Source organism: Ictidomys tridecemlineatus, chromosome X (genome assembly GCF_052094955.1).
Source record: "Ictidomys tridecemlineatus isolate mIctTri1 chromosome X, mIctTri1.hap1, whole genome shotgun sequence".
Lineage (NCBI taxonomy): Eukaryota > Metazoa > Chordata > Mammalia > Rodentia > Sciuridae > Ictidomys > Ictidomys tridecemlineatus.
This window is the reverse complement of record NC_135493.1, coordinates 114,721,597-114,734,878: the sequence shown is the minus strand read 5'-3', so window position 1 is coordinate 114,734,878 and position 13,282 is coordinate 114,721,597. Positions and strand designations below refer to the sequence as shown.

The window sequence follows — 13,282 nt, the reverse complement described above, 5'->3', positions numbered from 1 at the left end:
AGCTTTTTCACATCTTTTCCATCCTATGAAGCACTTTTCTGGGAACATTCTGCCTAGAACCAAATTCAAATATTTGCTCCTTGGTGAAGGTTTCTCAGCATCCTCTGGAGTTGGTTTTTCTTCCTATGAGTTACTCAAAGAATTTGGCTTTGACCTCTAGTTTGGAACTTGCCTCTTATTGCGAGTACTGAGCAGTTTCCATCCTTTAACAGTGCTATCCTCAAAGTCTGTTGTCATTCTTGACTTATTTTTTTATCAGCACTGCCCAGTCCAGTGTTTGGTACAAAATACATACATAATAATCATTTTTCAAATGAAAAATTGAAGGACATGTATCAGATTTTCCATAAATACTGTTTCATAGAAGAATGGAGATAGTTGCCATTTATTGGATTCTCTATACACTTTATACTTGTTAGTGTATATGTAGTACCTAGTAGCTTATGATTCCCTTTTGACAAACATGGAAATAGAGGATCACAAAAGTTAAGAAATAACTGAGGTTGCCTAGTAGGTGAATGGCTGAGTTAGTATCTGAACCTATGTCTTCATGACTCTAAAACCTTTTTTCCCCACAGAATTAGATTGTCTCATCTATAAGAAGGATGTATGTAGCCTTTTTCCTTGAGGCCCTGCAAAATGGGGTCATTTTGAAGCCAGAGAAATGGTTACTATTCTTTATCACCCTTTCCCCATCTCTATTGCCAGCTACCATATTTTGAGAGTCTGCTGTTGGGAGGTTATTCTCTGTGGTTCTCCCTTATTTCTGTGCATCTTGCATGCAGAGATACTGATTACCCTTTATTCTGGGCTACCTTCTCAAGGATGCTTCTTGTTTAGCAAATAGCCTTGGAAGATAGACATAGTGTTTTCCTCCCCAGTAAAGGGTCACCTGGCTTACCATCTAGTATAATTAAAGACATCAAGGAACAAAAGAAAGGCATGCCTACTATTCATTGTTAAAGATTCTAGTTTCCTAAGCTCAGGGTTCCTTTCCTGTAGTAAAACCCATTTGTATATGCAGATATCACTCGACCCTCTTTGGATCACTCTGTGTAAATTGAGACTTGGGAAACATGCAAAAAATGCTGATAATCTGGCTACTGTCATTGTTTTAATAAACTGTCCCTTATTTATAATCTAGGAGTCCTAGGTCTTCTACCAGCATCTGCAAAACTTGGCAAAGATTATTATTTCCTTGACAAGCAGGCTAGCTTGTTAGTTTGCAAGAAGGATAAATCTTAGACTTTTTGCAGTTCTTGACACTTTCTTTGTGGCAGTTGCTTTTACATATCTCTCATCTTCACAATAACCTTATAGCTCCATTTTCAAGAAGAGAAAACAGATACTGAGATGTTTAGAAACTTGCTCAAGAAAGAGGAAGGATTAGATTTGAACTCAAGACAATGTGATTCTCAAACTGTGTTTTTTCACAGTTCTGAAATAATTCTGTGGCCATGGCCCCTTTTTGCATCAGGGAAAGTATAAACCTTGGTAACTTAATTGCCTTTTGGTATCCTAAAGATTGTTCATCTACTGTAAAGAACAAAGTCATTCTAAGAATAGCTTTTTACTTGACTTGTGAAGTCTTTGGAGATTCACGGCTATTTGAAACAAAAATCTGACTCTTCACTATATTTAATTTCTCTGTTATTGCAAAGTTCTACATGGAATTTGAGATTCTGGCAGTGGTGATTTTTTTTCTCAAGGAAAAGAAACATTAAGACATTTGTTCTTGGAAAAATAAATCTGTATATGTGACATGTATGCCCACATGTATATACAATAGAGCAATCTATTCAGGATTTATTTTTATAGAGAGGACTGCTGTTATGCAAATATACACAGAATCGTTCTATGTTTTAAAGACATTTTTTCTGTATGGAGAAGTAGGGATAGCAGGAAGAAGGGGTCAGACAAAGAGAGACTGCATAGACACATAGAGCAAATCTACTTTCTCTAGGCTTTTAAAGATGTCTTTGGAGTAAAGGTTGTATGATGGTTTGAAAGAGGGGTGAAGGGGAAGAAGTACTGGGGAGTGGAAGCACATTCAGTATTTTCTACTCTAGAGTTCCAAATGTTAATAAATGTCTATTGTGGCTTCTTGAGGGCCTAATTACTGTAATTTCACAATGACATTAGGGCCCCTTGATTTAAAAAACTGAGTAAAAATAGTAATAATATCTGCAGACCTCTAGACCCCAAATCCAGTCTCAAAACCCTCTTAGAAAGATTTCCTTTCAGTCATTGGGGATGACAGATCAGGTCCACAGTGATGGCATATCTTGTTGTCCACCACTCCACACTCCGGGGTATGTGTGGATTCCAAGGCCCAGGTGTCAGGAAAATAAAAGGAAAATTAGGGGCCCATTAGCCTCAGACTTAAGTCTCGAACACAGAAACAACTCTCAAAGCTCCCAAATGCTTTCCCATCCCCTCCAGTTCCCAGACTCAAGTCTGATTTCACCGTGTTCACCAGAGCTCCCTGGTTTAATTAGCATAACTGTGGCTGCAAGAGCACATGGCAAAGATTATGGTTTCCATGACCTCACTGATTCTGGAGAACACACTGATATTTTAGAAAATATATGTATTTTTTTCCTTCTGGGATTAAGAACAAACCCAATAACACATACAGGACACCTCCTCTGAACCTTCTCTCCTTACCATCCCCTAAGTACAGATTCTCTTATTCCTTTTTCAGCAACCAAATTCAGCAATCCATTTAAATGAATTCAGGGTTAAGAGATATAGACATGGGCTGCTTATCAACACTCTTGTCAATAGATTGGTTCATCGCCTCCTGCATCCCCTTTTTGGAAATGATTGTGTAGTACCTAACTGAAAATGTATAATATTTGCATACCCTTCCCCCCAACAACTCCAATTGGACAAGTAGGTAATTTTTTTTCTCTATGTAATTACCATCTTAGAGAGCTTTAGTAGTGTGAAGCAGCAAAAGAGCTTCTTTTTCTTTTTATTTTTATCAGATTCTCCTGGTTCCCTGTCCATATCTCTTGAATGCTACCATTCAAAGTGCTCCTACTAACATCTAAATGGCAGCATCAATGAATGTGAGCCTGATGGCTTTTTTTCTGAAGTACTAGTGGCTACTCTGTACTTATAATATAGGTAGGTTTGAAGTGCTAAGGAATTAACACCACTGGGAGCAGCCCTCCATCAATTACTCTTGGCCACTGGTCTGTAAAACTTCAACTTATTTTCCCTTTATGTGGGATGAATTTGAGACCTGTGTTTCTTACCATTCCCCTTCATATCCTCATGGGATTAATTTCCAATGATCTAGTGTGGGAAGATAGTTTGATAATGTATTCCTAGTTGGATGTCTTCTTTTTTTCTGAAACATTTTTCCACTTTCCTACTCACGTTCTCATTACCTCCCAAATAAACTACTTGCAATGAATTCTAGGGGGACCCAAACTAAGATAACCACCAAAGGTTATATAAGACCACTGAAGGAGTTTCCAATAACCCATTAGCTGAATCTTCAAAGAAACATGGGGAAATTATTCAAACAACTGTTAGAGGCTCTGACAGAGCAGGGAAACTGACAAATAAGTTGCATATGAAAAAATGCATTAGTTTTGCATTTCTTTTGGTCAATTATCCTCAACAGAGCTCAAGCAGCTCCTGTTGAATTTGGTCATTTTCAAGTGCTTGCTCATCAGTTAGCCTGTCTTCATTACTTACTTTCATCTCTATCAGCAGACAAAGTCGATATTAACTCTATGATGGAATATAAAGAACCTACATTTTCATCCCAACTCTTTCATTTGTGGTATAATTGAGCAAGTTTTAAAGTTCTATTGAACTTTAGTACACTTGTCTCTAAATTTAGAGGGAAAAACGCCTATTACACTGGGTCATCCATTCAACAAATGTTTTTGAGCATCTACTGTGTGAGTATTTATACTAGCTCCTTTGGTATATAGTCATGAATAGTTAGTTCCTTCCTTGTTGACAGGCACAACATAGATGTTGTGGGTTCTGGAATCAGACAAACACTTCTACTAGCTCTGTGACCTCGGTAAACCTTCATTTTCTTCTTTGTAAAGTGGAGCCAATTTTCTTACAGAGTTGTGATAATATCTATGATTAAAGTTAAGTCCAATTGTCCCAGATGTGGCACACCTATAAGACTTAAAGTTGAGTGACAAGTATACCACTTATGGTAATTTTTGAAATGAATATTATCTTTTTAGAGTTCTATTCTTTTTTTGAGAAAAAGGAAAAAGAAGATTTATTGTTTTGCTGACAAAGGAAAAACACAGGGGACTTCTGTCTCAGAGGCTGTGATTCTGCCCATCAGCAGGAACATGGGGCTTTTAAAGAGGTGATTCAAAGGCTACATTCCACGTGTTCTCTTGAAATTGTAATTCACTTGTAAATTTGGGAGATAGTCATTTCTGAGATCTGGTACCATCCCCAAAGTCTGGATGACTTCATTCCTTGAGTGTGTACTCAAGGACAGATAACTCTGTCTAGGATCAGAAAGAAAGGTAATCCTATTTCCCCTGAGATTAGGCAGGGGGAGAGATTAAGGAGGACCAGGGAAAGAAGAATAGAAAGAAACATGTCCACTTAAAAAATAAGTTGCATTGGCAGAGCAGCAAGGGCTATATTCAAAGCATAAAGTGGACCTCTGTTACATTTCCCCACTATCAGTTTCTACATTCCATTTCTATGGAAAATAGGTAACAACCTCTCCAAGTTGCTTCCTGATGAAAGAGGGCAAAATTGGGTAAGTAACCTAAAGTTCTGTTCTCTATCAGGTGGAGCATTGACAGTTAAGGGTATTCAGTATCAGAGCAGTCCAGAAGTCCACAATGGCAGATGGCAGGTGACTGGACAAGGCATACATAGGGCATGGATCATGCAGATGGCCAAGGATGTCCCAACTTTACTGAGTTTAGTATTCTTTATCTCAAAGTGGACCATGATGGAGCAACCCAACTCCTAACTCTCCCACACTTGGCTCTAAACAAGTTTATCAGCTACCTTCAATCCTCAGCATGGAAGTGTGGTTCCTTGGAGAGCCAGCCCTCCCAAGAAAGCTGGAGTGGAGGCTGCTCTCAGGTCCCATGTGGGTTGCCAAATTTGTTACTGAAAGCTTGATTCTTGTCCCAGATGCCAAAAGCAAGGAAACAGTTTTGAGGAAAAGGAAAAAGATTTATTGCTTTGCTAGTGAAAGAGAAACACAGGGGACTCCTGTCCCAGAGGCTGTGATTCAAGAGTTCTATTCTTTTGAGAAATGTAATAGGTGAATGATTAGAGCATTCAAAAATATGTCTTTCATATATATGCAGGAAAATATGTAAGTGATATATAAGCTCTAGATTATGATTTTAAATCTATTTTAATGCACATGTCAATTTCTTTCTTTTTCCTTTTTCTTTTTTGGTACCAGGAATTGAATGCAGAGGCACTCAACCACTGAGCCTCATCCCCAGTCCCTTTTTTATATTTTATTTAGAGACAGGGTCTCATTGAGTTGCTTAGGGACTCACTAAGTTGCTGAGGATGGCTTTGAACTTGCAATCTTCCTGCCTCAGCTTCCTTAGCCACTGGTATTACAGATGTGTACCACCATACCCAGAAACACATGTCAATTTCATTGAAAAATTCACAGAAATGAAAACTTGTGACTTAATTGGTTAAACACAGAATATACAGTCCCAGTATATAAACAATGTTCCATTAGCAGGTAAGACATAAGAAGATTACAGTAGTTAATATTTATCGAGTGCTTATGACATGTCAAGTACTACTTACTTAAACATTTTAAATGCATAAACTCCTTTAGGTCACCCAATAACTTTTATAGCTAGACACTATTTTTTGCCATTTTTATTATCCAAATTTTATGAATAAAGAAGTGCAAGAGGGCCAGGTAACTTCTCAAAGGTCACAGAGCTAATTAATATACAGGGTCAGGCCTTGAAATCAGGTGGTGTGAATGCAGAATTCATACTCTTAACCTTAACACTGTCCCTTCTCAATGTGGGTTTTGGAGGAGCTTATTAGAAATGAAGAGTCTTGTGCCCACTACAGAACCACTGAATCAGATTCTGCATTTTAATGAGATGCCCAGGTGAATCATGCACTTATTACAGTTGGAGAAGCACTGCTCTATCTCATGCAGATTGGAATTTGATGAGTTAAGGGCTTTAGTGGTGCCACTAGAGCAAAAGTCCCAGGAGGTTTGGACCAAAGATAATTCGTTAAAATATAATATATTTTATTTGAAAGTCATTGATACACTAAAACACACCCATCACATTGTAAATATGAACATGGAGAGTGAGTTGTGAAGGCCTACCTTTTTTCCTGATCGTAGCTGTGCCAACAGATGCCAGTGGCTTTAACTAATTCTGCATTTGTCATTGGCCATAAGACATTGTTGTTGACAGCTATGTTCTCTTTCATTTTGATGGTTCAGGAAGGAATTTGCATAGGCATAATTGTTTTGTTTTCTTCCCTTTTTGTTGTCATGGTTACTCAATTCATTTGCAGCTTCAAGCTTCTTTCATATTAACCTGAAAGCCACTCAGAGCATCTCCTTCATGGAAGAGAATCATACATGAAGGGGGAGGCAGAGTCCTAATTCCTGAGTGTTTGGGTGATGGGTTTTAGATCAAGACACCTCTAAAGTAGAAATAACTTTTAAAGTTCAACCTGAAATTACAATTCATCTGGAGACCTCCTCTTCAGATCCAGGATTGAAACTCTGTGTCTCGAGTATGTGCATGTTTCAGTGGCAAAGAATATGTCCTGCAGCAAAACATAAATCATTATTGTAATATGAATCAGTGCAGAGGCTACAGGGAGGAGGTACATTCCCCAAAGCAATTCCATTCTTCTAGTTGCCCAGGGGAAAAATTTATTATCTGTGATGATGTATGTTATAAATGAAACCCCAAACTCTTTGGTCATCCCTCACTTACCTACCTTAGTCCTCACCTGACTTTGTGCATCCCTGTTTCAGTCATCTACAATAGCCAAACCACTCAGAAATGTAGTGGCTTCAAACACCATTTCATTGTTCATGATACAATGAGTGAATGGTTCAATTGGATTTTTGTTTTGCTTATGTCAGCTGGGGCAGCAGTTATCTGAATGCTTGAGTAGACTAGAATGTCCAAGATGGCTTATTCACATGGCTGGCAATTAATGCAGGCTTTTGGTAAAAAGTACCAGTGGGAAGTTGACCAGAATTTTTGTTTTTCCTCCATGTGGCCTCTCTTTATGGCTTGAATCTCTCACAAAATGATGACTGAGTTTCAAAGGGAGCATTCCCAGGAAAGAAGTATTCTATTGGTTAATAGGAAATACTGATCTAAGGGGAGAGTACATAGGACTTGTTGGGGAATCTTTGGTGACTATCTGACATAATCCCCCTGTATTAGCCAAAGCTCTCTAGAGGAAAAACCCAACAAAATGTATAGATAATTATAAGAGGGGATTTATTAGATTGGCTTGCATTATCAGAGGCTGGATGGTCCCACAATGGCTGTCTGTAAGCTGGAGAGCTAGGAAAATCAGTACCTGCTCAGTCCAAGAAGTTGAGTCTCAGAACAAGAGGAATAAATAATGCAGCCCCAATCCAAGGCTGATGGCCCAGGAAAGTCACTGGTGCAAGTCTACCTTCAAAGGCTGCAGAAGCTGGAGTCTAATGTCCATAGGCAATAGCAACAGCTAACAAACAAAAACACCCACTCAAGAGGAATCAAGCTTGCGAAGTAGGTAGAGCTTCTCCTTTTTGTTTCATCCTGGCCCACAGATTATTGGACTGTGCTGCCCACATTCAGGGCACCTCAGTTCACTGATCCACATGTCAATCATCTCTGGAAACAGAAACATCCAAAAGTGTCTCCCATATTTCTCATAACCCTAGACTGGAAGGTGAGATGGGTGCTTTATTCTTTTGGTTCATTTCTAGTTTCCAAGACCACATTATAGTCCTGTTAGTAATACCATGTATCTCTTCCCATCTTTGAATCTTGGATCATCATGCTATCTCACCTACTGCTCCTCTTGTTATAGCCATCTGTTGTCATTTTTCCCCCCTTCTCTAAGATTTTAGCTCTCCCTCACTGTTGCTCTAACACTGCTCCTGTTATGATTCTTGGGGAATTCCATACCATGTCAATAACTTCCAATATTCTGCCTTTCTGTACCTTGACTTTCTGTCTTTCAGTGATTTTGTCTCTCTCCACATTAGTTGCACATTCCCACAGTCATACCCTAGAATCATTTCCAATATTTTTACCTTCTTCATAATCTCTGTTCTCCAAAGGCATTAAATACAAGCATTTGAGACATAACAAATTTGCCCATAATAATCTTAATGTCTTTGTGACAAATACCAGTTTATTCAAAAGCTGCTTAAGACATGGGTAGCATTTATCAATAGCATGTTCAACACTGAAATGAAGAAACTTGCTAAATCCACAGAGGCAAAACCTAATATGGGGTATAATGCACTGGGGATCATGCTGCATGTATAATCAAAATAGCTCAGTTTGAGATCTTCCTTTGTTTCTTGGGAATCGTGATTCATTGAAAAATTCACTTAATTCCTTCGAGCATTGGTTTCCATGCATAAAGCTACTAAGACATTCAGTAGAATCCAGCTCAAAAGATTCTTTAAGTAACAAAAAATATGATGTTTAATTGTAAACCGTAAAGGGACTTATGACACAAGGTACTAGATTTTGGTCTGAAGAATGTCACAGCAAGCAGAGTTCTGATAAAAATATCCCAATTTTTAGAAGAAATAAAGGTGTGTTTGAAAGGTTCCAGACACAGTTGTTTGTTGGAAGCTGTTTAGTTCTGATGCATTTTAATACCTATCCCTAATGTGTAGCATGTCTCTTTTGCTTCATCTTATGACAAAAATCAGTTTTTAGAGATTTATAGAACTTTGTAATATTTCTTTTAAATTAATACTATTATATAACATTAATATATTAATATTAATATATAACAGACATAGCTAGGTGTTGGGAATATACTGATAGGCAAAAGTAGATGTAGTTTCTAACTTCACAGAGCTTTTAGCTGGGCTGTCAACAACCATACAACTGTGACAAGAGCTGTAAGGACATGCTTAGTTAAGGGGGCTTGTATATCTGACCTGGTCAAAATGTGGAGAAGGCCTCCCTGAAGGAATTTAGCAATCAATTATATGGAGAAGAAAGGTATTTTAGTTTCTGACTGCTGCTGTAACAAATTATCACAAATTTAGTTGCTTAAAACAACAGATTTATTATCTTATTATTTATTATCGAGCATTGGTTTCCATGCATAAAGCTACTAAGGTAGGTCTGGAGGTCAAAAGTCCTAAGATCAAGGTTTTGGCAGGGCTGCATTCCTTCTGGAAGCTCTAGGGGAGAATCCACTTCCTTGCACTTTTCAGATTCTAGAGACCACCTATTCTTCTAGAGGTCACCTTGGCTCATGGTTCTTTTCTTCATTTTCAAAGCCAGCAACATAGCATGTTTAAATACCTCTTCTCTATGACATCTGATTCCATTAATATATCTCTGTCTCTGACTCTCTTTCCCTTATAAGACATTTGTGATTACAATAAGTGCACTAGATAATCCAGGACACTCTGTCCATCTCAAGATCCTTACCATAATCACATCTATGAAGTTGCTTTTTCCATATAAAGTTATATATATATATATATATATATATATGGTAATATATATTATGAGTTTTGGGAATCAAGACATGAACATCTTTGGTGGGAGACTGTTATTCTACTTACTCAAGAAAGAAGGGCATTTTAGGCAAAAAGAGTATGTGCAAAAGCCCTGCGATTGGACAGAACATCTCAAATAGAAAGGACTGAAAATAGATCAGTGTGGCAGAAACTAGATTGGAGGAATAGATGAATTCTAGATAGGGCAGAGGGGTGGGAGGGAAAGGGAGGGGGCAGGGGATTAGCAAGGATGGTGGAATGTGATAGACATCATTATCCAGAGTACATGTATGAAGACATGAATTGGGTGTCAACATACTTTATATACAACTGGAGATATGAGTAGGGGAGTTAATATGCTCACATTTACACTTAAAGGAGATGATTTTGCTGTAGGATGTGGAGAACAGACTGGAAGATCTAGTAATTGATGTGAACAATAATGGTAGCTTGTACTAGCTGGATTGGGAAAAGTTGAAGGATAAAAGAGAGAGATAGGAGGAAATGCAACAGGACTTGATAATGCTTGGTTATGAGGTTATGAGGGAGGCAGATGTGAAAGATGCCAAGAATAACAACTGGCTTCAATCCTGCATCCCTTGGATGAATGATGGTGCAATTTAACGAAATAGAGAACATACAATGAATAAAGGCCAGGTTTGTTTTGGACTCTCATGAGTTTGGTTTGGAATTGCTTGGTTTGGGGTGCCCTTGAGCCATCCATGAAGAGGTGTCAAGTAGGCTGTTGGTAGTAGTTCTAGAGAAGTGTAGGATGGAGATAGAAATTTATGAGCTATCTTCATATAAATATCTGTAATACAGGTATGGATGAGAGTTTTTTTAGGGAGTCTGGGAAGGGACAATGGCTAAGGGTGAAGTATTGAGGAATCCCAAATCTAATAGCTGGGTGAGGAGGACAAACCTACCCAGGAGACAAAGATCCTAGAAAGGTAGGAAGAAAACCAGAAGAGCATTGTTTTCTTGAAGCCAAAATAAGTGAATATTTTTTAAAAAGTAGTGAATGGTCATTAGTATCAAATACTTTTTATGAAGTCAAGTAAGAGGATAACAGGAAAGTATCTATTGGATTTAATGACGTTGTCAAGTAAAACTCCGCAGAAGTATAAGACTAGCTATGTGTCTATATTTCTTTTCATTTTTTAAGATGAAGAAATTGTGTCATATTAGAAAAAAAGTCATAGTAACTTGTACTGGATGAAGCCATTTTCTTATTTGGGGGCTCAATCCTCATTCTATGATCCCAGGTTGAGCTTATGGTCCTCCCTTTTTCTTCATCAGAGTCCAAAGGAGCTAAAAGACATGCAGCACCTTATATACAATTGGCACTCAAATATTTGTTGATTGATTATATGAACAACCCATACATTTCTTCCTGAGATGCATTAATCTTACCCACAGGAATTAGAAGTTCTTACTCATGTACTGCCTCAAGGTCCTGATTCATAATCAAATAAAACTTCTGTCATATTCATCTAAGTGTGCTTTTTGAAAAACCACAATAGCTCTTATATTCTTACATGCCTAAGAGATTATTTTCCTATTATATGCTCTTGCTCATTTCCTTCTTAGGTGTGAAAATATTTGAGAATAGTTCTTTGTGTAGGCAAAGTGAAAGGTATTTTTTTTTAATGGAAAGAGGATGTTTTTACTGTGGGGAAGATGACATAGCACCAGAAGTTTGAGCTCCCAGTCTGGCTCTAAAAAATCATCATGAACTGGTTTCCTGCCACTTGTCTTTTCTCTTTGAAAAATAGGTCCACAGTAGTTGCTCCAACTGAAGACAACAAAGAGAAGTTATGAAAAATTCATGTGTGTGTAAATAATTTGGAACATTAAGAATGAAGCAGACTACCAGCATTTTTGGTACTAAATTCAATAGAACTGAATATACATATGGATAAATTGTGTAAAAGTCAAATCAAAGTGAATCAAAACCCTAGGAATTAGACTGGAAACATTAAAACTTCTAGAAGAAAATGTAAGGTCAACACTCCATATTGGTGAAGTCACTGTCTTCTTTAATAAGACTTCTAAAGCTCAAGAACTCAAACCCAAGAATCAATAATTTGGATGCCATCAAATTAAAAAGCTTCTGCACAGAAAAGGAAACAATCAAGAATATGAAGAGAGCCTACAGAATGGAAAAAAATCTTTGCCAGTTACTCTTGTGATGGGATTAATATCCAGAATATACAAAGAACTCAAAAACCTAACATTAAAAATAATCCAATCAATGAATGGGCAAATGAACTAAACAGACATTTCTCAAAGGAAGAAATACAAATGCACCAAATATATAAAAAAAAGTATTCAACATCCTTAGCAATCAGGGAAATGCAAATTTAAACTACATTGAGATTTAATTTCACTCTAGCTAGAATGGCAATCATTAAGAACACAAACAATAATAATTGCTGGTGAGGATGTAGGGGAAAATGTACACTCATGCATTATTGGTGAAACTGCAAATTAGTACAATCACTATGGAAAGCATTATGGAAATTCCTCAAAAAACTAGGAATGGAACCATCATATGACCCAGCTCTCCCACTCCTTGGCATTTATTAAAAAAAAAACTAAAATCAGCATACTATAGTGACACATGCACACCAATATTTATAGCAGTGCAATTTACAATAGCCAAGTTATAGAACCAGCCTAGGTACCCATCAACAGATGAGTGGATTAAGAAAATGGGGTATATATACACAATGGAGTTTTCTTTGATCATAAAGAATAATGAAATTATGTCATTTGCTGACAAATGGATGGAATTGGAGAACATCATGCTAAATGAAATAATCCAGACTCAGAAAGTCAGGGGTCGAATGCTTTCTCTCTATTTGGAAGTTAGAGAGGGAGAAGAGAGAGAGAGAGAGAGAGAGAGAGAGAGAGAGAGAGAGAGAGAGAGAATGAATGTATATTAATAAAAAGGATCTCATGAAAATAGAAGGGAGACCAATAGAGTAGAGGAAAGTGATAGGGAGGGAGGAGGGGGAGAGTATAGGGAATTACTGGGGAATTAAATCTATGTTATGTCCATGTACAAATAAACCACAATGAATCTATCTATATGTATATCTACATATACACACATATATAGTTATAATGCACTAATTAAAATAATAATAATAATAATAACAATAATAATAATAATAGAAGGAAGATCAGCAGAATAGAATAAGTAGATGGGGGAGGAAAGAGGGAAGGGACAGGGAATATATTGAAAAGGAGTTTGAGAAAATTATGTTATGTGCATATATATGACATAATTAATCCCATTATTGTGTATAATTATAATGCATATATTAAATAAATAAAATTTAAAAAAGAAAAAATTTTTAAGGAACATCAATTTGAATGCCATTATGAAATTCACAAGGGGAAGAGTGAATGAATGAAAGTGAAGCAAGTAAAGAGGCAGGGAGAGAGAGATGAATATTTTTTTCAGACCCAAACATGTGTATTGCTAATATCACTAAAATCTCACAACACTCTTTCGAAGAAGGTAGCATCACCTCCTCTTATAAA

The 13,282-nt window shown here is 37.2% G+C and overlaps 1 long non-coding RNA gene across 2 annotated transcripts in view; it reads right to left on the bottom strand.

The window, feature by feature from the left end:
* Positions 1 to 6,075: 6,075 nt before the first annotated feature.
* The window catches only part of LOC110597671 (uncharacterized), a 34,814-nt gene continuing 27,607 nt past the window's right edge, over positions 6,076 to 13,282 (bottom strand). For both annotated transcript variants that reach the window (XR_013431902.1, XR_002483427.3), the window contains exon 3: positions 6,076 to 6,792. This is a non-coding gene — a long non-coding RNA (uncharacterized LOC110597671). The remainder of the gene's footprint in view (positions 6,793 to 13,282) is intronic.